General features: G+C 33.1%; 1 protein-coding gene across 5 annotated transcripts in view; it reads left to right on the top strand.

The window, feature by feature from the left end:
* LOC143347975 (adenosine receptor A1) overlaps positions 1-26,633 on the top strand; it is a 397,642-nt gene that overhangs the window by 356,237 nt on the left and 14,772 nt on the right. The window lies entirely within an intron of this gene.

Consider the following 26,633-nt stretch of genomic DNA (forward strand, 5'->3'; position numbering starts at 1 on the left):
CCAAATTTCGAGCTTTGACATAATATTTATTTGTTTCAAATTTGTATGAATCGTTGATGTTAGTAAGATTTAACACTATGGCTGCCATGTTACCCATATATAGGTGACAGAACTTTTAACAGTGGAACTAAAACAATTAATTCTCAAGTTAAAATGTTAAAGAAAATAAATTTTAATAGGCTTCGTAAATTTTAATGAGATTACGAAAGTAACTACTACGACACTTTTAAGTTGTGTAGTTTACAATTGTCTAAAATCAAAGTTTTGGTCTCGTAAACAATTTTAGTATTTTAGTTTGGCAGTCAACGTGTTAAAATATTAGAAATTCTCTATTTCTATTAAATTAAAAGTTTTATTCTCGTCAATTTCAGAATATCGACCACACCAACTTATGGGACGCCCCTAACTAACATTTAGTATTGACTGTGATGATTGTATTGTAGATGAATACACTAACAATAATGTTATTTTTCTTAGATGCAGAAAATGATATCTCTTTAGTTTTGTCCGTTCTTCGAAGCAGTATGTTTGTGGTCAGGTTTTGACACGAAAGTAAAAAATAAATTATTTTCTTAAAGTATATTAACAAATGCTACTTCCAACGTGATCGATTTCAAAGAAATTCCTCGTCATGTAAGAAATTTCAAGTTTCAGACATGAAATTTTTCCTTTTTTATTGCAATAAAAAATTCATCATGTAAAAAAGTACATAATGATGTACCATATAGCCACACAAAATTTGATGTAAATTGGTCGACTAGGTTAGATGTCCCAATCAAAGCGTCATTTGCACTTTGTCTTTAATAAACAATTTTAGTCGAAAAGAAATATTTTTATCAATTAGATATAAATTTCTAAACGACTTTTAAATTTAGTCTGAATAAAATAAATTGAAATTAATGAAAAAAAAAACTAAAATACATAAAAGATACCCTATTAACGCGAGTCCATTAATTAACCTTGATGAAAATAAACAGATAAGATAGAGTGCTTGGTTCAAATTAGACTTTTTTATCAGGATATTATTTGTTTCTTTTTTAACTTTCAGCTATTCGTTGCATGGTATTGCATATACTTTATTTATCGCAGTTTGTACACATTTACAATGTAAATCTGGGCATTGTTGTCCATTTTGGTGAATACTAAAGGCTACTAAATTCTTCAATCCGCTTTTATAAATCACTCTGCGAGTTTCACGCAATGTGCAGTTGAAACAGATTTACTGGAGAGAGAGATTTATACGTTCAGTCGCGACTTTACGACTCAGAGCGTTTTTCGAAATTTCCGGGCTTTCTACAGGGATACCAATTTCTGATTTTACTCTATAGATTTCATTTAACAGTGATACAAGGGACATAAATAGGAACGCAATACTTTTTTAAGGGGTCAGGTAACTCTAAAATTTTGAAAAATTCGATATTTTAATTTTTGGCTTAAATAATAGCCTTAAAATCATTATGCGAAAGGTCCCAGTGTCGGAACAATGTTTTTGCTGAAAATTTAAAGCCTCAAACAATGACGTATATCTGCTTATATCTGCGTATATCAAACTTTAAATGCATTTTCCTTGGAACTATGTTCTACAAACGGTGTGCAGAATTACTCCAGTTCTAATTAATCAATTGCTTTGAAAATTTGCAGTTATCTTTACTATTATATTTATTAAGCATTGACGATCCGTTTTTTAAAAAGTTGTCTAATAATTCTGCAAAATATTAGTAATAAAAACTCGATTTTTGATTAAATTCGATTTTAGGTTTTAAATATCTGTCATATTGTTCATTTTTATACAAATTGAAATGTCTCATCGTCAATGCTAAGGATTTTTATCATAGTTAATGGAATATTTCGGTTTTTGTTGTAGACAACAACCATTTTACCATAATCCTGCACACCAGTTAGGCATCAAAAAATGAAGTGGCTCGGGAACATGGCGCTGTGTAGGCTTAATTATAAATATTTTTTAAACATTGCCAAGGGTTTTTTTCAATATTTGTTATACCTAAATACAGTGCAAAGTCTCAGGATAATTGACTGCTTACTTTTTCTTCAATGTAGCTTAAAAAATTGCCTTGTTTTCCATATCGCTAGAGTTACCTAACCCCTTAATTACATACATGTTGCTCTACACTACGCATACGTAAACAAATATTTTACTATTTTCTATACAGCGTGAATTTGCAAAAAATTGAAACAAAACACACAAAATGTCGTACGCAAATACGATAGAATTTTCCACCACTAAGATATAATTGTTCTTAGTTGACTTTGAGTTACTGTGTTTAATCAAAAACTTCGTACTTACTTGAAGCATGTACAGGGATAAATACCTTTAGATTTTTATTTACAGTAACAGCGTTGCATGCATTCTTTCTTAACTGTTTCGAAGTATCAGAAATAGTAATTTTAAACATATGAAGAAACTCGTATAAACCTTTCGAAAAGAGTTTGATTTAATATTTATTCGAGAAATGTAAAATGTGAAGCTTTCCATTGCCAGAGAAATTTCTTTGATAAAACACGCCAATCTTACAAAAGACTGCATTTAGATGTTCTTTTATAAAATCGTTCCCTTTGGTCCACCCTCCGGAAAGATCCTTTTACTTGCATACGTGTGTAAAAATCCACCTACGCATGGATACGTTGTCACGAAGAATAATAGTAAGACAGGAAATTCTCTTTGACCCTTCTATTTTTACGTGCATAGTGGGTAACTAAGATCGTCTTTCGTATCTCTTGAATAAATATGGAGTAACTGTTACAATGGGAACAATTGGATCTTCTTCCAGAAGTTTATGGCGTTTTACGAAGAAAATATCTATCGATAATGAATTCTTGACAAATATCGCTCGTCGAATAAGAAAAATGATATAAAAATTAAAGGAATCGCATAACTTCTATACAGGATGTTCGACCACCCCTGGGAAAAATTCTAATGAGAGATTCTACAGGCTGAAATAAAACGAAAATCAAGAATATCAACTTCCTGACTGAAGCTCCATTAAAAAGTTATTAAAAAATTAAATTAAAAAGTTTCAAATCATTCTGTAAAACTTATTTTTGGTTGCGGGGCACAATTACAATCATTTTTGGTGAATACACATACCCCAAAAATCCTACCCATTTTCGAGAAAAATATTCGAGCAGGCACTGACATTTTTAGACGAAATTAAAAAATTTCAAATCCTACTAAAAAAATTATATTTAGCTACAGGGGTCAATTACAAATATTTTTAGTCAATACCCATATTCCGAAATGCTACGCACTTTCGAGAAAAAAATTCTTTATCGAAAATGTAATGTGAGGCCAGAAATACTTTACCGAAATTTCATGCGAAACTTTAAAATGTCATAAATCCTGAACGGATTGGGCGATTTTAATGTTTAAAAAAGCAAATTACGCGTATTTTGATGAACAATAAGTACAAATCGCAAAAATATCCGAAATTTGATTCTTGACCCCGCAAAACGAGAAAAATCCCATAAAAATGGTTCAATCTTCAAACAGCCATAACTCCTACAATAGTGCATATATTTCAATGAAACTTTTTTTTGAAGTAGAGCTCATGGGTACCTTCAAAAAAGTATTAGACAACTTTTCTGTAGGGCGTCAAACAAAATTACTAAAAATCAAAAACGAATTTTTAAGAAAAATTGACAGAGGGTAGTTGGAGAAATTTTTCGGCGAAATTAACAAATTTCAAATCATTCTGAAAAAATTATTTTTGATTGCGGGCGTAATTTTTTGTGAATACACATACCCCCGAAATCCTACGCATTTTTAAGAAAAAAATTCTTTACCGAAAATATAATGTGTGGCCAAGAATATTTTCCTGAAAATGTTTAAAACATCATAATTTCTGAATGAATTAGAGGAATTTAATGTTTCAAAGTGGGAACAATACGTATTTTGGTGAAGAGTATTCGAATTTTTAAGAATGTTCGTAAAGTTGTTCTTTAACCACAAAAAGTGAGACAAACTCCATAAAAATGGTCCAATTCTTCGTTTTTATCATTTTATATGTAGGTATAGTCCAATTATCCGGCATATCCCCAGTCTGAAGTATGTTGAATAATCAGAATTTTATGCTATTCCACGCAATTGAATCATCCCATAATGTTAAAACAGTAGAAGATAGATTAAAATTTTGTTAAGAAAAATTAAATGATTTCAAATAATGTAACACTTAGCGGTTACATTGTTTAACCTTTTACTTTAAGGTTACCTTTTTTATTTTGTTTATGCATCGACAAAAAAATAAATGCGCTTTTCAATTCTTTACAAACCTCTTAACTTCAGTTGTTCATTATTGTATTGCATTTAAACCTAATTTTTAGGTTTAACTGTTTCTTCTGTACTGTTATGTCTTTGCTGGTTTACTATCGACTATACATAAAGGATTATTTAATCTAATCGTTTACCTCGAGTACCTCGTTACTTCTTCGTAGAGAATGAACAAGCGTCTCGATTAGTTTATACAAAACTATATAGACCAATTAAAAAAATATAATAGTGTCTTTGAAATATTTTAAACGATCCCATTTATGGAAATGACCTATACACTGAGTGATATATCGCTCGAAATCATTTAATTTTTCCTAATTTTTGTTCTATCATTTACAGTTTTAACACTATGACGTGACCCAGCAGCTGAGGGCTAAGACACATAAAATCAGAAATTCAAATTTCATTGTTATTGGATATCTCCTGTACTTCAAATGATACATAAAAATCAACGATTTGAAGCGACATTATCCTTACGATCAGTTCAGCGTGTACTTATACATTGTAGGCCAAAAGTCTGGATTCGCTTGCTAATTACTATCAATGTCTAATATTCTAATACACTTTGTACTGACCCATGTTAATATATCAGACGTTAACAAGAATATGTATTATTTCAAAAGCTTTCAGCATTTTCTCGTGTCTGAAATACTCTAATATAAATCATACTACCAACTTTAAATAATACTTAACCCGATCTTTCTTTTTTTTTTATATTAACTTTTAACGCCGCATTGACCTTACGGTCATTAGCGACAGTTAGTTCTAGCGTTCTCTGTCAGGGATAGCTAGATTTCTTTGTACATGTTAGTTTCTTTTAGATACTTCAGGGTAGCATCGGTGTATTCTGAAGCCGTCAAGACTGTTGGCTTTTCTATTTTGTACTTTTAGCTTGAAGTCTGGAATTTCTTGCATTCATACAGCACGTAGTTGATTGCTAACGGTTGATCGCATACGTTGCAGGATCTTCTTGATCAAACACTCGTGCATTAATCTGCAGTGGCCTGTGCGAGTCATACCATGATTATTCTTTCCCTTCTGGTCATGTTGGAAGGCATTGGCTGGTAGAAATCTTGTACTGCATCGTGTGTTTTTGTTCTTTTTGAGGTGGTCTATATGATGTTCCATTCTTGCTTTTCAGCGTGTTTCAGTGAAGTAACGATGTTTTGGTATGGTGTTCGTCCCTCCACTTGATTGGGTGGATGGAACGCTGGTTCTTCGACTGCAGTGTCAGCTTTTTCATCATCTATTGTGGGGTGAGAATGTGAGTGTGTTGTTGTGTAAATGCGTGAGGTGAGTGACTGGAGTCAGCTGTTTGAACCGGAAAAGCAAATCAATCGATTGCTATGACCGGAGTCGGAGTCAGCCGGGAAAACAAATTAATCGATTGCCAGGTTGCGTGCAGGTTTATCTCAAGGCGTGTGTGTGTGTATGTATATATGAGAAATTAGGAGAGAGCGATCGGGGAAGGCAGAGCATTCAGAGCGATTGGTAAAGGCAGAGCAAGCTTATGCAGTGTGAAATAATTATTCTTGTGAAATAAAGTTTTTGATAAGAATTCGTCAGGATCATTGCTCTTGCAGCTACACTCCCAGCCAAAAAGATAGCACGTGTGTGCTATCTTTAATTTCTCACTGACACACGTACAATTTTGGGTTTGTAACGCATAATATAGTAAGCTTACGAGCTCAGAACATGCTGATCGCTGCAAAGTGATCGTGGCATCACGGCGTTTTGTTTACAAAACAAAAACAGTGTTGTATTCCAGGAACGAAATGATAGCACACTTCGTCTACATGTTTATAAACTGCTCAGTATTTCGCGATCTCTTAGGTATTCAAGACGCGAAAGTATTGCCTAGTAATTTACAAGAATGGGACGGGGGGAAAAATTAACGATATCAGAAATAAAGCATATTCTTGAACTGAAAAGGCAAAATTTATCAGTATCTAAAATTTCGAAAATAACTAGTAGAATTCGAAAGGTAATCCATAATTTACTTAAAGACGTGGAAAATTATGGTAAAAAGAAGAGTAGTGGAAGACCATCATCGTTGTCACAACGGGATAAATGAACTGTTTTGCGTATAGCTTCCAATACCCAGTGTACAACAAAACAAATCGTGCAAAAGGCTGGCGTGAATGCAAGTGTTTCAAGTGTTCGTCGTGTATTACAATCATGCAAGCACATTAAAAGACTAAAAATAAAAAAGAAACCTGCATTAACTCCACGGCACAAACAAGAACGTTTACAATTTGCCAAAGATCGAATACACTGGAAGAAGTGGCGAAAAATGATATTTTCCGACGAGAAAAAATTTAATTTAAATGGACCTGATGGTTTAAACGATTATTTCCACGATCTAAGAAAAGAAAAATTGTCAAAAATTCGGCGAGCAATGGGCGGCAATCGGTTACTTCGGTAAGACGGAAATAAAATTTATTCATGGAAAAATGAACAGTAAATATTATTTAGATTTGATAAAGCAACAAATTACAAAGCATGCTCTACGCATATCTGGGTCTGGGTTCATATATCAGCATGATAATGCAGCAGTACATACTGCAAAACTTGTAAAAACCTATTTTGAAAAAGAAAAAATACCTGTTTTATCATGGCCTGAGCGCTCACCGGATATTAATATCATCGAAAATTGTTGGAGTCAACTCAGTCAAACAGTTTACAAACATGGGAAACAATACGAGAATGCCCACAAACTAAAAGAAGCTATTGTCGCGGAATGGAGCAATTTAAATCAAGAAAATGTTCAAAAATTATATTAGTCGTTACACAATAGAATGATTGAAATTATAGAAAATAAAGGAGGATGTACTCATTATTAAACAATTAATGAAAAACTATATAGATTGATAATAAATTAAATAAATGTTTATTATTTTATAAGTGTGCTATCATTTCGTCCTTGGTATACAACATTGTTTCTGTTTTGTAAACAAAACGCCGTTATGCCGCGACATCTTTGCAGCGATCCGCATGTTCTGAGCTCGTAAGCTTACTATATTATGCGTTACAAACCCAAAATTGTACGTGTGTCATTGAGAAATTAAAGATAGCACACATGTGCTATCTTTTTGGCTGGGAGTGTAGCTTTATCCTACACTATTATCCCTTGGTAGGAGGGGACCCATATTAAGATTATTTGTTTGCCATTGTTGGTAAGGTCCGTGTATATCTCTTGAATATTCAATATGGTATCATGTTTGTTCTTATTGCCGGTGTTTCGTATTGCATTAATTACACTTATAGAATCAGTATAGATGACAGCGTGTCGGAGATTCTGACTTTGTATGTAGTGTAATGCTTTAAGGACTGCGTATGCCGCAGCTGAGAAAATGGATGAAGCATTGGGGAGGCGAAGTTTTTTGGTCATGTTGTCGCATATAATGACAATTCCTAGACCCTGGTCGGTCTTGGGTGCATCGATGTATAGCTCTACATAGTCTGGGTATTTTTTATTTAGTTGTAAAGAATCAACCCTATGTTCTAAGCTACTTTTTTGGTCTTTGAGAGCATTCGCAAGAGTCACGTTTATTTTGGGGGTTTGTATAGGTCAGAGTGCTATTTTTCCAACGCTACGTCTAATAACTAGTGTTAACATTATTTAAGCTAAGTTCCGGTATTTGTTGATTCTGCCGTAGAATAGAATTAGTAGCTTTGGTTTCTTATTTAGTAAGGGTGTGTATCTATTTCCAAATATGTAGTTGTAGGTGGGATTATTCGAAGTAGAAGACATTTTGGCTGTATATTTAAGTCTCAAAAATTTCCTTCTTTGTTCAAGTGGTGGTTCTTTAGCTTCGAATGATATATTGTTTATTAGGCTGGTGCGATAAATTCCAGTAGCTATTCTCAGAGCTGTATGGTGGATCGTATCGATCATTTTTAATGTATTGGGTTTTGCGGAATTATACACTATTGAGTCGTAATCTATTTTAGATCTGATCATGGCTTGGTAAGTTTTAAGAATAATTTCTTGGTCTGCTGCCCAGTTATTGCTTGCCAGCGCCTTGATGACATTCATCTTTTTGGTGCATATATTTTTCAAGTGTTTCATGTGTGAAACCCAAGTCAGTTTGCAATCAAATGTAAGTCCAAGGAGTTTAATATTGTCCACTTTTTCAACTTCGATGTTTTCGATATACAGGGTGTTCGGCCACCCCTGGGAAAAATTTTAATGAGGGATTCTAGAAGCCAAAATAAGACGAAAATCAAGAATACCAATTTGATGTGGAGGCTTCGTTAAAAAGTTATTACCAATTAAATTCAAAAATTTCAAATCATTCTGGAAAAATTATTATCGGTTGCAGGGATCAATTACAATGATTTTTGGTCATTACACATACTTCCGAAATCCTACCCACTTTCGAGATAAAAATTCGAGAATGTGTGATATTTTTCGACGGAAAAAAAGACTTTCGAATCGTCTTGGAAAAATTATTTTTAGTTGCAGGGGTCAATTGCAAGCATTTTTGGTCAACAGACATACCTCCGAAATCCTACTCAGTTTCGAGAAAAAAATTCCTTACCGAAAATATAATTTCTGGTCAGAAATGTCAGCCCAAAATTTCATGTGAATCTTGAAAACGTCATAACTTCTCAACGGATTGGACGATTTTAATGTTTAAAAAAGCAAACCACGTGTATTTTGATGGAGAATATGTACAAATCGTAAAAATATTCGAAAAGTTGGCCCTTGTTCCCGCAAAATGAGAAAAACCCCATAAAAATGGTCCAATTTTCAAATAGCCATAACTCCTACAATTGTGAATATATTTCAATGAAACTTTTTTCTGAAGTAGAGCTCATGTGTACCTACAAAAAAGTATTAGACAACTTTTCTGTAAGGCGTCAAATGAAAATAATAAAAATCAAAAACGAATTTTTAAGAAAAATCGACGGGGGGTAAGTGCCTAAATTTTTCGACGAAAAAAAAAATTTCAAATCGTTTTGGAAAAATTGTTTTCTGTTGTGGGGGTCAATTACAATCATTTTTGGTGAATAGATATACCCCGAAATCCTACCCACTTTCTAGAAAAAAATTCAGCACGGACGAAACTTTAAACGTTAATAATTTTTTCACGAAGCCTCCATCAACAAATTGGTATTCTTGATTTTCGTCTTATTTTGGCCTCTAGAATCCCCTATTAAAATTTTCCCCAGGGGTGGGCGAACACCCTGTATAGCTTTGGTAGGTTTTGGTTTTGCTTATGTTGTCTAGAGAATATTATGTACTGGGGTTTTTGGGGGAAGAGTCTAAGCCCTGATTGTTTGGACCATGTTTGGAGTTTGTTTATGGTTGTCTGCAGGAGCTTTATTACTGTTGTAATGTTTCTTCCACTTCAGGTTAATGTTAGGTCTGGGGAACTTTCTTGATACATGAAAAAACACTCTATTCTCACATTATATAGGAATACGCGATTCTTTTGCTAATTTAATCAGAATGAACGTTACAATATTATCCTAGAATTACTTGAAGTTGAGCTGTTAGAAAAAAGCTGATATGTAATAAATGTGATTATCTTAAAAGTAATATTATTGGTCAAAAGTGGATAAGTAAAATGTAAAATTCTTCTGTATGTACTACCAAATTTTGCTTATTATTATCGCGGATAATAAACGAAAGATACGACTCCGAAATGAACAATTCCGTATCATTTATTTTTCTACTTTGACATAATTAATTCTCACGTAACAGGGAAAGGGATTACTCGACTTACGAAACTGGCTGTTCTAATTGCGATTTTCCGCGACTTAATTTGTAAAATTGCTTTGATTACGTCTATCGTCTGCTCCTTTCACATGCTCGTTTAGGAAACTCTTCACGAAAAACACCGAAGAATTTTTACCACTTCCTCATTCTACGTAAATCTTGATAGCTCCGTAAGTAATTCTAAGTTTCCCGCATTCAGGGCGATTCAGCAGGAAAATTTTGTTCCATTTCCGTCGTAACGTCGGCCGTAAACTTCTTCGTACGCAGCTCTTCAGCTCTTTCTCTTGACATCGACGAAGAACCGGAATCATCAGTGTCCCCATAACGTGGAGGGATTCCCGATCGTCCATAGCAATTTCACAATTTTACTGTGACAATAACAATAAATACATATCCGTTCTTCGCTTAGCAAGAAGAAGAATTCCGGGTTTCCATGGGAATCCTACTTTACGACTTCTTTTTTACAGCAGTATCGAAACTCGCGTGCGTCGACGAGATCTGATCGATTTCATCCGAGAACTTGTCTGTTTCCTGGAATACACTCAAATAGTTCACTTGGTTCTTCCTGCTTATTGCAAAAATTATACTAACGAGACAAATCTGTCAAATATTCGGTATATTTCATATTAATATCCAGTTTAATATTCGGTTTTGCCCTTAAATATGTTCTTATACAGGGTGATACTAGAAACAAAGACAAACTGTAAGTTTTTTCTCAGCGAAGATACAGAAAATTTGTGAAAGTTGATGTCGTAATAAATGACAATTTTTATATTTGGTGCAATATATCCTTGTACTTGTTTTTCAAATCGAACTATGTATTTTTTTTATACAAATTCCACATATAAAAACATAATCATTTTAAACGCAATACTTCACGAAATGTCTCATATTCTATGTTAGTATTTGTATTTATCGACTGAAAAAGTTTCATTGTTTAATTCGTGCGATGATCGATCTGCTCGTAATGAATAGAAAAATGACTGATATGGGAATTAATATCTTTTCCATCTTAAGATATGAAGCAGTGATACGATTTAAGAAATGAGGAATTTCCTTATGGGATTTGGTACAGTAAATTTGTTCAGTGACAAAGTGCACATGCGACAGAACATACTTTACAAGTAACAAATGGACTATAGGGCGACAACAGTTGCCAAAAGTGCGTGTGAAGCTTTTAACGATATCACCGTAACGACACGTATGTGCCAAAACCGATGCCAAAACTTTGCTTCTGTGATTCAAATATCGAAGAGAAATCACACCCTTGTCGTTCATCCGTAATTTCTGCGAATGATTTACGAAGAATGCTAGAAGGAACTTCGAGTTTGTCGTTATATTATTAACATACAGGTTTTCCATGAAAGATTCAGCCAACCGAAATAGAATTTGCTGGTTACTTCTTATCCGTCATACCTCCCATTTTAATGGGAGATTCTAGAGGTCAAAATAAGACGAAAATCACGAATATTAATTTGTTGATGGAGGCTTCGTTAAAAAGTTATTAACGTTTAAAGTTCTGCCCGTACTGAATTTTTTTCTAGAAAGTGGGTAGGATTTCAGGGGTAGGTCTACTCACCAAAAATTATTGGAATTGACCCTCGCAACTAAAAAGAATTTTTCCAGAACGATTTAAAAGTTTTAGGTACCATAACCTTGTTGAGTTCTCTTAAAAATTCATTTTTGATTTTTAGTGATTTTGATTAACGTCCTACAGAAAAGTTGTCTAATACTTTTTTGTAGATACCTATGGGATCTGCTTCCAAAAAAAATTTCAATGAGATACCTTTACTATTGTAGGGGAGTTATGGCCGTTTAAAAATTGGACCAGTTTTAGGGGGGTTTTCTCACTTTACGGTGTCAAGGAACAACTTTTTCAATATTATTAGAATTTCTACATATTTTTCACCAAAATACCAATCCATTCAGGAGTTATGATATTTTAAAGATTTGCATGAAATTTCAGGAAAGGCCTCACATTAGATTTTCGGTAAGGAAATTTTTTCTCGAAAATGGTTAAGATTTCTGGGGTATGTCTATTCACCAAAAATGATTGTAATTGATCCCTGTAACTAACTATAAGTTTTTCAGAATGATTTGAAACTTTTTAATTTAATTTTTTAATAACTTTTTAATGAAGCCTCAGTCAAGAAATTGATATTCTTGATTTTTGTCTTATTTTGACCTCTAAAATCTCCTATTAAAATTTTTCCAAAGGGTGGCCGAACACCCTGTATTATCTAGTGGAGGTGAAAAATAGATACTGTACAAAAATATAAAACGACAGTAGAACCTAACTTGTGCCAATAAATATAGCATGTCAAAAACATTTAACACTAGAACTATCGACAATTATGGTGTATTTATTTATACCAATGAAATTAAAACGATAGATTCTTGAAAATTTGTAAAAATTTGTAAAAATTCAGTTGAATAAATTTTTTACAATTTTTATTAGAAATTACGAATGGGTCATTTCAACAACTTTAGTAATTCTAGTGTTAAAGAAATATGAAATCATTCATTTCCAAAAGTACTGTCAGCATTAGTGAAATAAATACTATACTTATGCGTGAAATCTGTACACTTATTAGACTAATAAAGACAAATACGTCTTTATTACATAGTATCTTAATTGGAGAAAATAATTATTTAAAGAAAACAATATTATCGTAAATACATTCACTACAAAGATATTAAGCATACAAAGTATAAGATTTCATTTAATTATTTAGTTATTACAAAAGATTGAGAAAATGTTTCTTTAACGATCTCTATGTAAAATTGAATTCTCTAAGATTTACTTAAAACAATGTTTAGAATTTTTACAAATAATGAATATACACTGCAATATACATATGTATAGTATTCCATTTTAAATTTGTATATCAGGAAAACTGAAACACTACAAGAGGAAATCATTGTTATTGATGAATCGATTTTGTTCGAAACCGAATTTTGAGATGTCAATATGGAACTTAAATATAAAATTTTATTTAAATCTATTTACACATATATGTATATCTATTTGACATATACCTGAACATGCATACGTACATGCTTAACAAATATTTTTTTAATAGTGAAAACACGTTTTTCCATAAGAAATTTTTTTCAAAATTATAGTCGATTGCAATATTGTTTTTCTATATAAGTTGGAAAGTAAACGACCGTATTAAACGAACACACGTAACATATTATAAAATGTGTTATACGTTAAAAAATTGAATAATAACGAGAAAGTTACAATTGTAGTTTTTTAATATTTCGATTTGGAAAATACAGATTTTTATGCACATGAATGTACAATTATTATCACGTTAATTATTACTGAAACTATAGCAGTTACAAGAAACTTTGTCGAGCAGAAACTGCATAATAGAAATGAAATATGAATCCTAATTGAGGCCATTTATTACGAGGAGAAAGAAAGATCGGTGCTGGGTTAAGAAGAATGTAGTACTATCAGTAGTAAGTAAAATGTAACTGAACGGTGTCGAATGCAATGTGACCTCGATTATAGCAGAAGAGACTCATTCATTATCGTCGACAAATAAAGAGGATGGTCGTTGAGCAATAAAAAAAAGGTGGATACGCTATGCATGGGCAATGTACCTACAATCACCTTTATTATTGCAGGAATTTTCAGCCCCAATTTTTTACAGTAATCAAAATTTCACTGTAGTTACTGCATACATTAGTTACAGGTCTTACAAAAGTTGACTTAAGGGAGTATTGCTGTCTAGGCTGTCATTTCTTCGGCCTTTTTTTGTGATATTTTTTTAACGATAGATAGGCTGTTTTGTAGTGACATTTTGCAGGCATATTTATTTGTCTTATAGGTATGTATAGTATTTTTTTCATCAAAAAATATTAAAAATTGCGAGAGTTATAGCTTCTTGTTTTAAAAAACGCATTTAAACTGGCTTATATGATATTTCAAGATCTAGCAGACCGATTGACTTCAAATTTGGAAAGAATATTCAGCAGACACGCCTTTATAGCTGGAACTAGAGATTTAAAAAAATATTGAGTTTTACTATTTTTTTTTGATACGCTAAAGACAAAAGAACGATTAACAAATAGAAATTCGAAACTTGAAGCGTTGCCATTTCTTTATTTATCAGGATTTTAACTTCTCCCTAGTTCCTGCTATAACTACAACCTTCCTTATGAAGATACTTTAACCCCCTCTGTTTCAAATTATCTGGAATCCTGGTAGCCATTGGAGCACCTTTTCCAAAAGGGCCATTAAATAAGAAGTTATAATTCCCACGATTTTTAATATTTTTCCATGAGAAAAATATTGCACATGCTTATAAGATGAATAAATATATCTACAGAGTCTCAGTACAAAACAGCTTATCTATTATTAAAAAAAAAATCACAAAAGGAGTCGTGAAATTGACAGTCTAGACAGCAATACCTCCTTAAACGTGTGACCGAATACAACTCAAAATTCCTTTCAGACCTGATATTTTCTTCTTCTTGCGATATATGATTCATGTATAGTTCGATTTGGAAAACAAGTACAGGATATATTGCACCAAATATAAAGATTGTCATTTATTACGTTATCAAATTTCTTTTTTCTATCTTTGCTGAGAATATATTTACGTATTCTATTTCTAGGATAACATTGTATAAAAATATACATGGTTATCTAAAAGTACTTTTAGAATGTTGACGTCTCATTTGATGAAAGTTAGAATACTTTCCAAACGAATTGTTGGACTGATACGCTAAATGCCTGCTCATGTTCCATGACGTAAATGATAGAAATGCATGTCAAAAAGCTTTTCAATATCTGAGTTTTTGTACTTGTAAAAGGCCTCTGATGTTAAAATCGACGTTTCGCGAGCATTTGACGAAAGTTAAAATACTTTCCAAACGAATTGTTGGACTGATTCGCTAAATGTCTGCACATGTTCCATGTTGACAGTATAGTATCTGTTAAACACCATGTTTGTTTCTTGTTACTTTTTTTTATTTCTAACCCACAATGATAGACAATTTTATAGATGATAATACATAATTGTCATAGATGATACTTGATAATTAAATAAAAAGAAAACTTCCTATAGTCTATTTTGGATAACTCGTTATGTAGATTTAAGTAATAAACATAGTATACAGGGTGTTCGGCCACCCCTAGGAAAAATTTTAATGGGGGATTCTAGAGGCCAAAATAAGACGAAAATTAAGAATACCAATTTGTTGATGGAGGCTCCGTTAAAAAGTTATTAACAATTAAATTCAAAAATTTCAAATCGTTCTGGAAAAATTATTTTCGGTTGCGAGGGTCAATTACAATAATTTTTGGTAGATGCACATACCCCAGAAATCCTACCCAGTTACGAGAAAAAAATTCGAGAAAGTGTGACATTTTTCGACAAAATTAAAAAATTTAAAATCATTCTAAAAAAATTATTTTTGATTGCAGGGATCAATTATAATCATTTTTGGTCAATAGACATACCCTCGAAATCCTAACCATTTTCCACAAAAAAATTCCTTACCGAAAATATAATTTCAGGCCAGAAATGCTTCCCGTAAATTTCATACGAATCTTTAAAACACCATAACTTCTGAATGGATTGGATGATTTTAATGTTCAAAAAGCCAAACGCCGCGTATTTTAGTGTAGAATATGTAGCAATGATAAAAATATTCGAAAAGTTGTTCCTTGACCCCGTAATGTTAGAAAAACCCCATAAAAATGGTCCACTTTTCAAACAGCCATAACTCCTATAATAGTGAATATATTTCAATGAAACTTTTGCCTGAAGTAGAGCCCATAGGTACCTACGAAAAAGTATTAGACAACTTTTCTGTAGGGCGTCAAATAAAATTACTAAAACTCAAAAACAAATTTTGAAGAAAAATCGACAAGGGGGTAGGTGCTTTTTTTCGACGAAAAAGAAAAATTTCAAATCGTTTTGGAAAAATTATTTTTGGTTGCGGGGGTCAATTACAATTATCTTTTGTGAATAAACGTACCCTCGAAATCCTATTTCACTTTCGAGAAAAAAATTCAGTCCAGGAATTTTAAACGTTAATAACTTTTTAACGAAGCCTCCATCAACAAATTGATATTCTTGAGTTTCGTCTTATTTTGGCCTCTAGAATCCCCCATTAAAATTTTTCCCAGGGGTGGCCGAACACCTTGTATAAGTATGTAAATCAGAAGTGAGGGTAAACGTCGAAAGCTGGAAATTTATTGTCCAATATGTCCTACGAAATTGCAACTCTGTTTTGACTGGTTTCCGATTTTCAGGCGAGACAACTATAACTTCGAATAATTTTCGTTAAAATTTCTTTATTAATTTCACAGTATTTTATTGAATCAGCTATTCTCTGATAGACCCCTACTAATATTATTAGCAAGGTAATCGAGCATTACTAATGCTTGTTCAGTGGATAATTCTACGTCCAAACATGTAATCAACGAACAGTTCATAACAAGAAGACGATTCGTGTAGAGGATTTGATTCAAACAGGATTGATTTCAGTATTATATGCGCGGTAATCCAGCCGCAATAACTCGATTTGTCTCGCGGATATTGAGATTTGATTATAGTTACCGAAGATACGAAACCATCAGAGACATACAGCGTTGTGCAAACTTCACAACATGTTTTTTTCTGTAATAACTATCGAATACAGAATTATGTAAGAAATTTCTTAAAATACAAAGAATGCACTATTAACAAACCAGTCTATAAAGATAACAAATTTATAAGAACGATGTAACGATAAATATTCATTATTACTGAATATCGATGTGTGCAAAAATATCAGATGAAAAGTAGTCCTCATTACAAATTATAAACAATTCTTGATAAAAAATTGAGGTTCATTCGTACTATAAATTAGTTAAATTTAATAATTCGTCGTCGTGCCTATTGCAATACTCGTTTTTAAGATCGTTAATGTATTCATTGAAAAATATTCATTTCTTAAAGATTGTAATAGATTGTTTGTCTTTCTATGTGTTTTCTAGTATTAATTTCTATTTCATGAAATTTAGGTAAAATTTATATGTTGGTACGTAACTACTCTTTTACCATATTTTGATAAAAAGAAAGTCCATTATTAAATTGTAATCCATTAAACTCTTCGTTCCTTTGAATCAATAAATTAAGTTTAATAAAAAAGAGATCTAATACGGATTATTGGAATTTGGTATCTATAACTGCATCTACTTTTTACAGATCGTCGAAAATATTGTTTTCCGTCGCTTAAACTCTGATTTGTCGCACTTTGGGATTCTAGAGGCCAAAATAAGGCGAAAATCAAGAATACCAATTTGTTGATTGTGGCTTCTTTAAGAAGTTATTAACGTTTAAAATTCCGCCTGTAGAACGGTAACCTGCGTACAGCTGCGTGCGCGCGATAGTGGTTCTCACTCAGCATGAGAAACTCTACTTAATGACGTATCTACAGCCTTACAATTTTGTGAGTGAGAATCACTATCACGCGTACGCCGCTGCTCGCAGGTTGCCGTTCTACAGGCGGAACTTTAAACGTTAATAACTTTGTAACGAAGCCTCCATCAATTAATTGGTATTCTTGATTTTCGTCTTATTTTGGCCTCTAGAATCCCCCATTAAAATTTTTCCCATAGGTGGCCGAACACCCTATATAATTAAATATTAGCAGTTTTTATATTATATATCACTCTTCAGTTAATAATATATTGCACGTGTTCAGGGTAAACATGTTTTTTCTGCTTAGTATGTTAAATCAGAAACATAAACACCAGTGCTGACCGCTGTGTCAAAATGAACACCTTCAAAGCTTTGTTTCTCCAATTAATACAAGGCTATTGAACTGTTCACACGAGCAAATATTTAAGGGTTTTATTTTCAAAATCTTATAAAATTATTAACAATTGATTGTGGTAAGAAATTAGAAATGCCTGTGAAATAACAATAATTCAAAATTTACATAAGGAAAGGTGTTCTATTGCAAAAATTGCAAAAGTTTTGAATCATAGTCGTAACGTAATATATAATTTTTTATGAGAAAAAGAAAAGCACAGGGCGACGAGAAGTGATATGGGATTTTAAGAATTGCAATAAAATTCTGCGGGCACTGCAAGAGCAATTGTAGCCGAAGGTAGTGTAAATACGATTGTTCGCAATGTGCAACGTATTCTAAAAGAATGTAAATACATACAACGTAAAAAATTGATGCGTAAACCAAGCCTAAGAAAGCAGCATAAAGACACACGTTTACAGTTCGCTGAAGAACATATCCACTGGAAGAAGAAAGAGCGATTAGTAATTTTTAGCGACGAAAAAAAATTTACACTAGATGGACCGGATAGATATTAATCTTATTTTCACGATTTACGTAAAAAACTATAAATTTTAAGACATCGACAAGGAGGTAGCAGAGGAGTAATGGTGCGGACTGGAATTGGATACCATAGAACTCTGAAATTAAGAATATAAGTGGAAAAATTGAAAGTTCCAATTACATTACGTTGGTAGATGAACAGCAGGGAAAAACATGCTGGCAAAATTGCAGGTACAAAATTTATTTTTCAACAAGATAATGAAAGTGTTCATACGACAAAAATTGTGAAAAGTACTTTACACAGCAAAATATTCGAGTTTTAGAATGGCCAGCCAGATTACCAGATTTGAACATTAATAAAAATTGTTGAGTACAATTATCAAGTTCAAGAATTAAATAATTAACAAGATATTAAAATAACATATTTATACAGATAATAAGAGATATGTGCTATCATTTTCACGTATCGATTTTCCATTATTTTTTAATATTATAAAATAAAATTATATATTCTATTAAATAATTATAAATAAAATTGCTTCAAAAGTTAATAAATCTTATACTTATGCAGTGTACTATTTTTTCGTCGCGGAACGTACATCATAATACGATTCACCATATAAGTCACGAAATATCATAAACTGAACTTGATTTCATCAAGTGTATTTATGCGAGTGTAATTTTTCGTACAGTGTAAGGATCGAATTCAATTATAGTGACACCTCGTGTTATCGGTACACAAGCTATTAATACAGTTAGTATTGGATCACAGGAGTTAATGAGAAATTAGCTCAGAAATGCTAGTTAGTTTGCCAATAAGCGTAACTTCCAATTTGTACGCGATGGCACAGTTTATTGCGTGGCACCCCACCCTTTCTCGTTTCACGTGACAATCACGATATTGATTTATGGAAGTTAACATTTTGCGCAGTAATTTTAATTTTGACACCCTAGTTAGCAGAGTGATGTATCAACCCATTAAAATTTTGCTAAGGTATTTTAAATATGCGCTATATTATTGTAAATGATACCAGATAGTTCTTGATATATGTTTGTAATATCCATATACAGGGTGTCCACGTTAAAGTGTGACAGTCGCGATATTTCAATAACTATTGATGATACGAAAAAATTGTTTATATATAAATTGCAGGATAAAATGTAAAGTTTCCACCAGTTGAAAGTGCAAATTTCTGTGTGTCACGAAAATCGATCGATGACGAGTATAATCGTCAAGCACAGAGTAACTGTCGCTGTTAAAATATTGCATCAAAAAGATAGGTTTATTTTATAAACCTCGTCATGATAAAAAATCCTGGCACTTCTCCATGACGAGTATACTCGTCAAACACAGTTAACTGGTTAAATGGAACTATATATTTTTTTGGGGGATCATGCGATAATACTTTTCAAGACGAATTCATTAAGCTGCAATTTATTCACTCGATTTTTATTAGTTTTCAAGATATAACACAGAAATCTACCGATTTTAAGCGGAGACGTCTCGGCTTGAGTGGTAAGTCATAAAAGCGGCCCTATTGTCACGCTGTTTGACCCTGCCTGTTGAAACCGATATCAAAGGTCTAGCTCGGAACGGCAGGCCCGAAAAGTAAGAAACATAGAAAGTATTATCCATCACAGTCCAAGTTTGTCGCATCGAGGATGGTGTCGTTAATAATTTGGATGGCTAATACTTTCCATGTTTCTTACTCTTCGGGCCTATCATTCCGAGCGTAGACCTTTTTTTTTTATTTAATCGTTTAATGTCGCATCAACAACGTGGTTATTAGCGACATCGGCACAATTAACAGTATTTATAATAGCTTATTGAAAAGTCCAGTTTCTTTAAGAAATGAGAGTACGCTCCGCATTTTATGACCGACGAGGTTGTCTTCGAGTTCAGGTAGCAAACTATGTTGGATACGGGTCCTGTTGTATTTGGAACAGCTTATCATGAAGTGTTCAATTGTCATTCTCTCAGAGCACTTATCACATACAGGGCGTTCGGCCATACCTGGGAAAAATTTTAATGGGAGATTCTAGAGGTCAAAATAGGACGAAAATCAAGAATACCAATTTGTTGATAGAGGCTTCGTTAAAAAGTTATTAACATTTAAAGATCCGCCCGTGCCGAATTTTTTTCTCGAAAATGCGCAGGATTTCGGGGGTATGTTTATTCACCAAAAATGATTGCAATTGACCCCCGCAACCGAAAATAATTTTTCCAGAATGATTTGAAATTTTTGTTTTTCGCCGAAAAAATTTAGGCACCTACCCCCTGTCGATTTTTCATAAAAATGCGTTTTTTATTTTTCATAAATTTGTTTGACGTCCTACGGAAATTTTGTCTAATACTTTTTTGTAGGTACCTATGAGCTCTACTTCAAGAAAAAGTTTCATTGAAATATATTCACTATTGTAGGAGTTATGGCTGTTTGAAAATTGGGCCATTTTTATGGGGTTTTCCTCGTTTTTCGGGGTCAAGAATCAACTTTTCGAATATTTTTGCGATTTGTACATATTCTCCACCAAAATACGCGTAATTTGCTTTTTTAAACATGAAAATCGTTCAATCCGTTCAGGAGTTATGACGTTTTAAAGATTTGCATGAAATTTCGGGGAACCATTTTTGGCCTCAAATTAGATTTTCGGTAAGAAATTTTTTTCTCGAAAATGCGTAGGATTTCGGGGGTATGTGTAATGACCAAAAGTGATTGTAATCGACCCCCGCAACCGAAAATAATTTTTTAACGAAGCCTTAGTCAAAAAATTGATATTCTTGATTTTCGTCTTATTTTGGCCTCTAGAATCTCCCATTAAAATTTTTCCCAGGTGTGGCCGAACACCCTGTATACAGTAAGGAGCATAAATGAACCAATGGCCACAAGTTTTGTATACATTTTTATTTATCATTAAGAATGTGGAAGAATATTAAGAAATAAATATTACAGTAATGTTTATCATATTTAGAAGTAACATAAGAAAGTTTTTCAATAATTAATGTCTCCTGGTTTAGCAATGGCAAAGAAAATGGATCGACTCGGTTTTGCACCGGTTAGTAAAAGGAATGTTTACGTAGAATGTTCTAGTAGTATGTTTACAGCTAGCAGCTTAGAATGTTTACAAAATGTTATTGTACATCTTAGCACTCAGTTTACCGCAATTAGTCAATCGAAAGGGCACGGAAGTGAAGTAAGAATAAGTATGAATTCAATTGCTCCAAATTGTTTAAAAAAAGTAATTTCTTTTTTGAATGGCGGTTTGTCAACGCGTCAGACGGCGAAAAATTGTAGCATTAGTCAATCGACAGTGCAGAGAATAAGAAAAAAATACTGTAAAGGTATATTACTTAATGTTGGAGGAAGACCAAGAAACCAGGATGATCGAAGAATTATACGGTTTGTCACATCTGGTGAAGCTTCAAGTGCCACCATGGCTGCACAATTATTAAAAGAAGATACAAATATACAAATAAGTAAGTGGACAGCACGAAGGACCCTCAAACAAGTTGACTTTAGAAGCATTAAGAAGAAAAAGAAACCAATGTTATCAAAGAAAAATATTAAACTTCGTTTGGAATTTGCCAAAAAGTATCAAAACAGGACAACTACTGAATGGGAACGGGTTATTTGGTCAGACGAGACCAAAATTAACAGAATTTGTTCAGATGGCATGTCTTGCTGCTGGATTCGTAAAAATGAAAGGCTTAAACCACGACATGTAAAGCAAACGGTAGAGCATGGTGGCGGATCCCTAATGTTTTGGAGGTGCCTAACAGCATTTGGTATTGGATCACTCCAACAAATTAATGGCATCATGAATCAGTATATGTACAAAGATATTTTACAAGATCATCTCATAGATGCTGTTGAAAATATGCCATTCGAAGAAGAAAATGTAATTTTCATGCATGATCGAGACCCTAAGCACACTGCTCAAAGTGTGAAAAATTGGCTCAATACTAAAAAATTTTCTGTTTTGGATTGGCCTGTACAGAGCCCCGATCTCAACCCCATAGAGAATCTATGGGAGTTACAGAAAATACGACTTCGGGATTCATATGACTCCCAACCAACTTCAATCACAAATTTGTATAACTCAATTCAAGAACAGTGGGAACAAATATCTCCAGATTATTGTAAAAAGTTAATAGAAAATATGCCAAAGAGAATCAGTGCAGTTTTGCAAGCAAAAGGGTTGTGGACGAAATATTAAAAATGAATAATATATTAAATATTGTCAAATATTGGACGTGGTGCAAAACTGAGTCATTCTATTGTTCGTATTATTCATAAACAACAAGATGTTAATTACTGAAAGACTTTCTTATATTACTTCTAACTGTGATAAAAATAATTATAATGTTTATTTTTTGTTATTCTTTTATATTCTTAGTAATAAATAATGATTTATGCAAAACTTGTGGTCATTGGTTCACTTATGCTCCTTACTGTAGGTGCAGGGTCTCGTGACAATAAGTAAGAGTGAGTCATTCTAGAATGACGATCTTTATGCGTGTAATTATCACTTGTTCCCTTCTAGTCATTAATTTTCTTTCTTCAGTAGAGTGATCAAAAAAGCTCACAGTAAATCTTTTAGTATGAGAAGGAGCTTTACATATCCATTCCTCTTCCCATTTCATTTTTAGTTTCATTTTAATTTCTTTTAGAAGGTCATCCAGGGTAAAAAGATTTTGGATTCCTGCTGTTGAACTGATAACTGGCTCCTTAGCTGCAGCATCAGCTGTGTCGTTACCTTGTATTCCAACATGTGATGGAATCCATATGAATACTATTTCTTTATTCTGGTTGACTGCTTCGACATGGGTTTCTATTATATGTATATAACATGTTGTCATCCGTGTGTGACCGGTTTTGAATCGATGTTAAGACACTTTTAGAATCTCTAAAGATGGCTATTTGTTTATTCGGTGCCTCATAAGCGAATTGGACTACTCTCCTGATTGCTAACAATTCTGCTGTGTGTCCTGATGCGAAAGTTGGTAGTTTGATCTTGAGGGTGGAAGAAGAGGCGAAAATTGCACAACCCGTTCCTGAATTAAATGTTGATCCGTCGGTATATGTATATATGTAGGTAGCCATCATACTCATTAATAAACTCGTTGGCTAGAGATAAAAAGATATCTGGGTTGGTTTCCGACTTTTTGTATATCTCGAGATCATTACGAATTTTGAGGAGAGGCAAGGTCCAAGGAGGATATTTAGGTAATTTTCTGAGGTTTGGGTGGCCTAATTTGATATTTAGTTCATTTTCATAACTACAGATTTTGTGATAGAGAGGTCTAGGAGCATTTACACGCAGTAAAAATTTGGCATAATTTCGATTTGAAAAGACATTCTGATAAACGGGCTTGGTAGGAGAGGTAGCAGATTTTATGGCATAAGAAATGCTAAGTAATTTTCTTCTGAAACTGAGAGAAGGTTATGTACGCTCCAACAGATATTCTTAGTGCTGCATGGTGAATTGCATCAAGTTTCTTAAGAACAGATTGTTTTGCTGAACAATATATAATTGCGCCATAATCTAATTTTGATCTAATGGTAGCTTTGTATGTCTTCATTAGAATTTCTTTGTCAGCACCCCAATTATTGATTGCAAGAACCTTTAGAAAGTTTAAACGTTTGGTGCAGTCATTTTTTAGGTTCATTATGTGAGCTTTCCATGTTATTCTGCTGTCAAAAGTTAACCCGAGGATTTTGATAGTGTTAACTTGTTGAATTCCAGTGTTTCCTAGGTAGAGCTTAATTTCTGGCGGTTCACGTTGTTTGGAGAAGGTTATTACTGCTGTTTTGGAACTTGAAAATTTAAATCGGACACTTTTGACCACTCATACAGTTTATTTAGTATCGTTTATAGTATGCGCTGGGTTGTTTCAGGATTTCTTCCTTTGCAGAGAATTGAAAGATCGTCAGCATAGAGAAACGCTTTAACCGACAGATCTACTATAGATAGAACTTAGTTGATTGCAATTAGGAATAAGGTAACACTTAGAACCGATCCTTGAGGGGCCCCCATTCTGTAGCACTATTGGATGTGAAAAACAGTTATTGATTCGAACTCTAATACGTCGAGTTTTTAAAAAATTTTCAATAAAGGAAAATATATTACCGTAGAATCCATAATTTTTAAGAATCTCTAATATTCTTTTCCTGCAAGTTAAATCATATGCTTTTTCTATATCCATTGATATTAATGTTGTATGCTGGTTATTTAATAGAGAATTACAGATGTTTCCTTGTATATTAATGAGTTGATCATAGATAGAGAAAAAGGATCTAAATCCGCTTTGGTAAGGCGATATTAGTTTATTAGATTCAAGAATCCACTTTATTCTGTTGTTGATGACTTCCTCCATTAATGTGCATGTATTAGTTAGAAATATCAGGCGATAACTATTTGGTGCTGTGGGTGATTTCCCAGGCTTCAGAATAGGAACAACTATAGCATCCTTCCAGCCTTCTGGAAAAACATTTCTTTCCATATACAGGGTGTTCGGCCACCCCTGGGAAATATTTTAATGGAGGTTTCTAGAAGCCAAAATAAGACGAAAATCAAGAATACCAATTTGCTGATGGAGGCTTTGTTAAAAAGTTGTTAACGTTTAAAGTTCCACTCGTACTGAATTTTTTTCTGGAAAATGCGCAAGATTTCGGGGGTATGCCTATTCACCAAAAATGATCGTAATTGACCCCCGCAACTGAAAATAATTTTTCTAAAACGATTTCAAATTTTTTTTTTTCGTCGAAAAATTTCACACATTCTCGAATTTTTTTCTAAGAAGTGGGTAGGATTTCGGGGGTATGCCTGTTCACTAAAAATGATTGTAATTGACCCCCGCAACCGAAAATAATTTTTCTAGAACTCTTGGAAATTTTTTTTTTTCGTCGAAAAAAGGCACCTAATTAGATTTTCGGTAAGGAACTTTTTCTCGAAAGTGCGTAGGATTTCGGGGGTATGTGTAATGACCAAAGATGATTGTAATTGACCCCCGCAACTGAAAATAATTTTTTTAGAACAATTTGAAAAATTTTTTTTGGCCGAAAAATTTCTCACATTCTCGAATTTTTTTTTCGAAAGTGGACGGAATTTCAGAGGTATGTGTAACCATAAATAATGATTGTAATTGACTCCCACAACTGAAAATAATTTTTCCAGAATGATTTGAAACTTTTGAATTTAATTGTTAATAACTTTTTAATCCTCCATTAACAAATTGGTATTCTTGATTTTCATCTCATTGTGGCCTCTAGAATCCTCCATTAAAATTTTTCCCAGGGGTGGCCGAACACCCTGTATAGTTGAATAAATTTAAGATGTAGTGAAGTCCACTATTCGGAAGATTAAGTAGTAGTTTGGGGATCACGTCTGGGTCTGGGCTAGTGTTTTTACACTTGGCAAGTACTGTAGTAAGTTCTTCAAATTTGATAAGATGTTGCTTTCAAAGGATCTGTTATGTTCTTGATTTAAGTAACTATTTCTGTGAGTTATGAATTGTTCATCGTAGTTGGCATCACTGGAGTTTTCTGCAAATGATTCAGCTAACATGTTAGCTATTTCTTCCCAATTCTTAGTAATAGAAAGGTCTGGTTTACAAAGAGCGTTTATATTATTTGTAAATAAAAACCCTTTAATTGATTTTAATTTATTGCAGATTATCTTTTGAGGAATTGAGCCGTTTAAAGTTGTTAAATAATCAAGCCACGATTGTTTCTTACTTTCTTTGATAGTTCGTCTGGATTTTGCTCTGCATTTTTTGAAAAGAATTAGGTTTTCTGTAGTCTTATTCCTTTTATATTTGTTAAACGCGTGTTTAGTGTTTCTTATCACGGTCTCGCAAGATTTGTTCCACCATGGGACGATATTGCCGTTTCCTATTAACTCTGGCTTGGTCTTCGGAAGGGACTGGGAAGCTCCAGCGTTGATCATAGTTACCAATTCTTCTTCTAATAAGTCAAATGGAAACATGCAGTCTATAGTTGGTTGTTCTAAAAGGGGGGTATTTAAATCTATTAACTTGCGGTATTCGCTCCAGTCTGCTAATCCAAATTTATAGCGAGGAGGTGTCGTGTACCTCTATTTATTATGGTCACAGTGAAATTTACTTACGATAGGGTAATGGTCGCTATCGTATAAGTAAGACAATGTACATCCATGGTCGTGTTATGGTGTAGGGTTGTACCAGTTACTATGGAGTAGGATATTTAGAATTTATAATACAAACAATGGATAAAATAAGATGCTTAGATATACTAAAGAAGAATTTAAAGCATAGTGCCCAAGAAATAAGAGTGGTTG

Source organism: Colletes latitarsis, chromosome 11 (genome assembly GCF_051014445.1).
Source record: "Colletes latitarsis isolate SP2378_abdomen chromosome 11, iyColLati1, whole genome shotgun sequence".
Taxonomy (NCBI): Eukaryota; Metazoa; Arthropoda; class Insecta; order Hymenoptera; family Colletidae; genus Colletes; species Colletes latitarsis.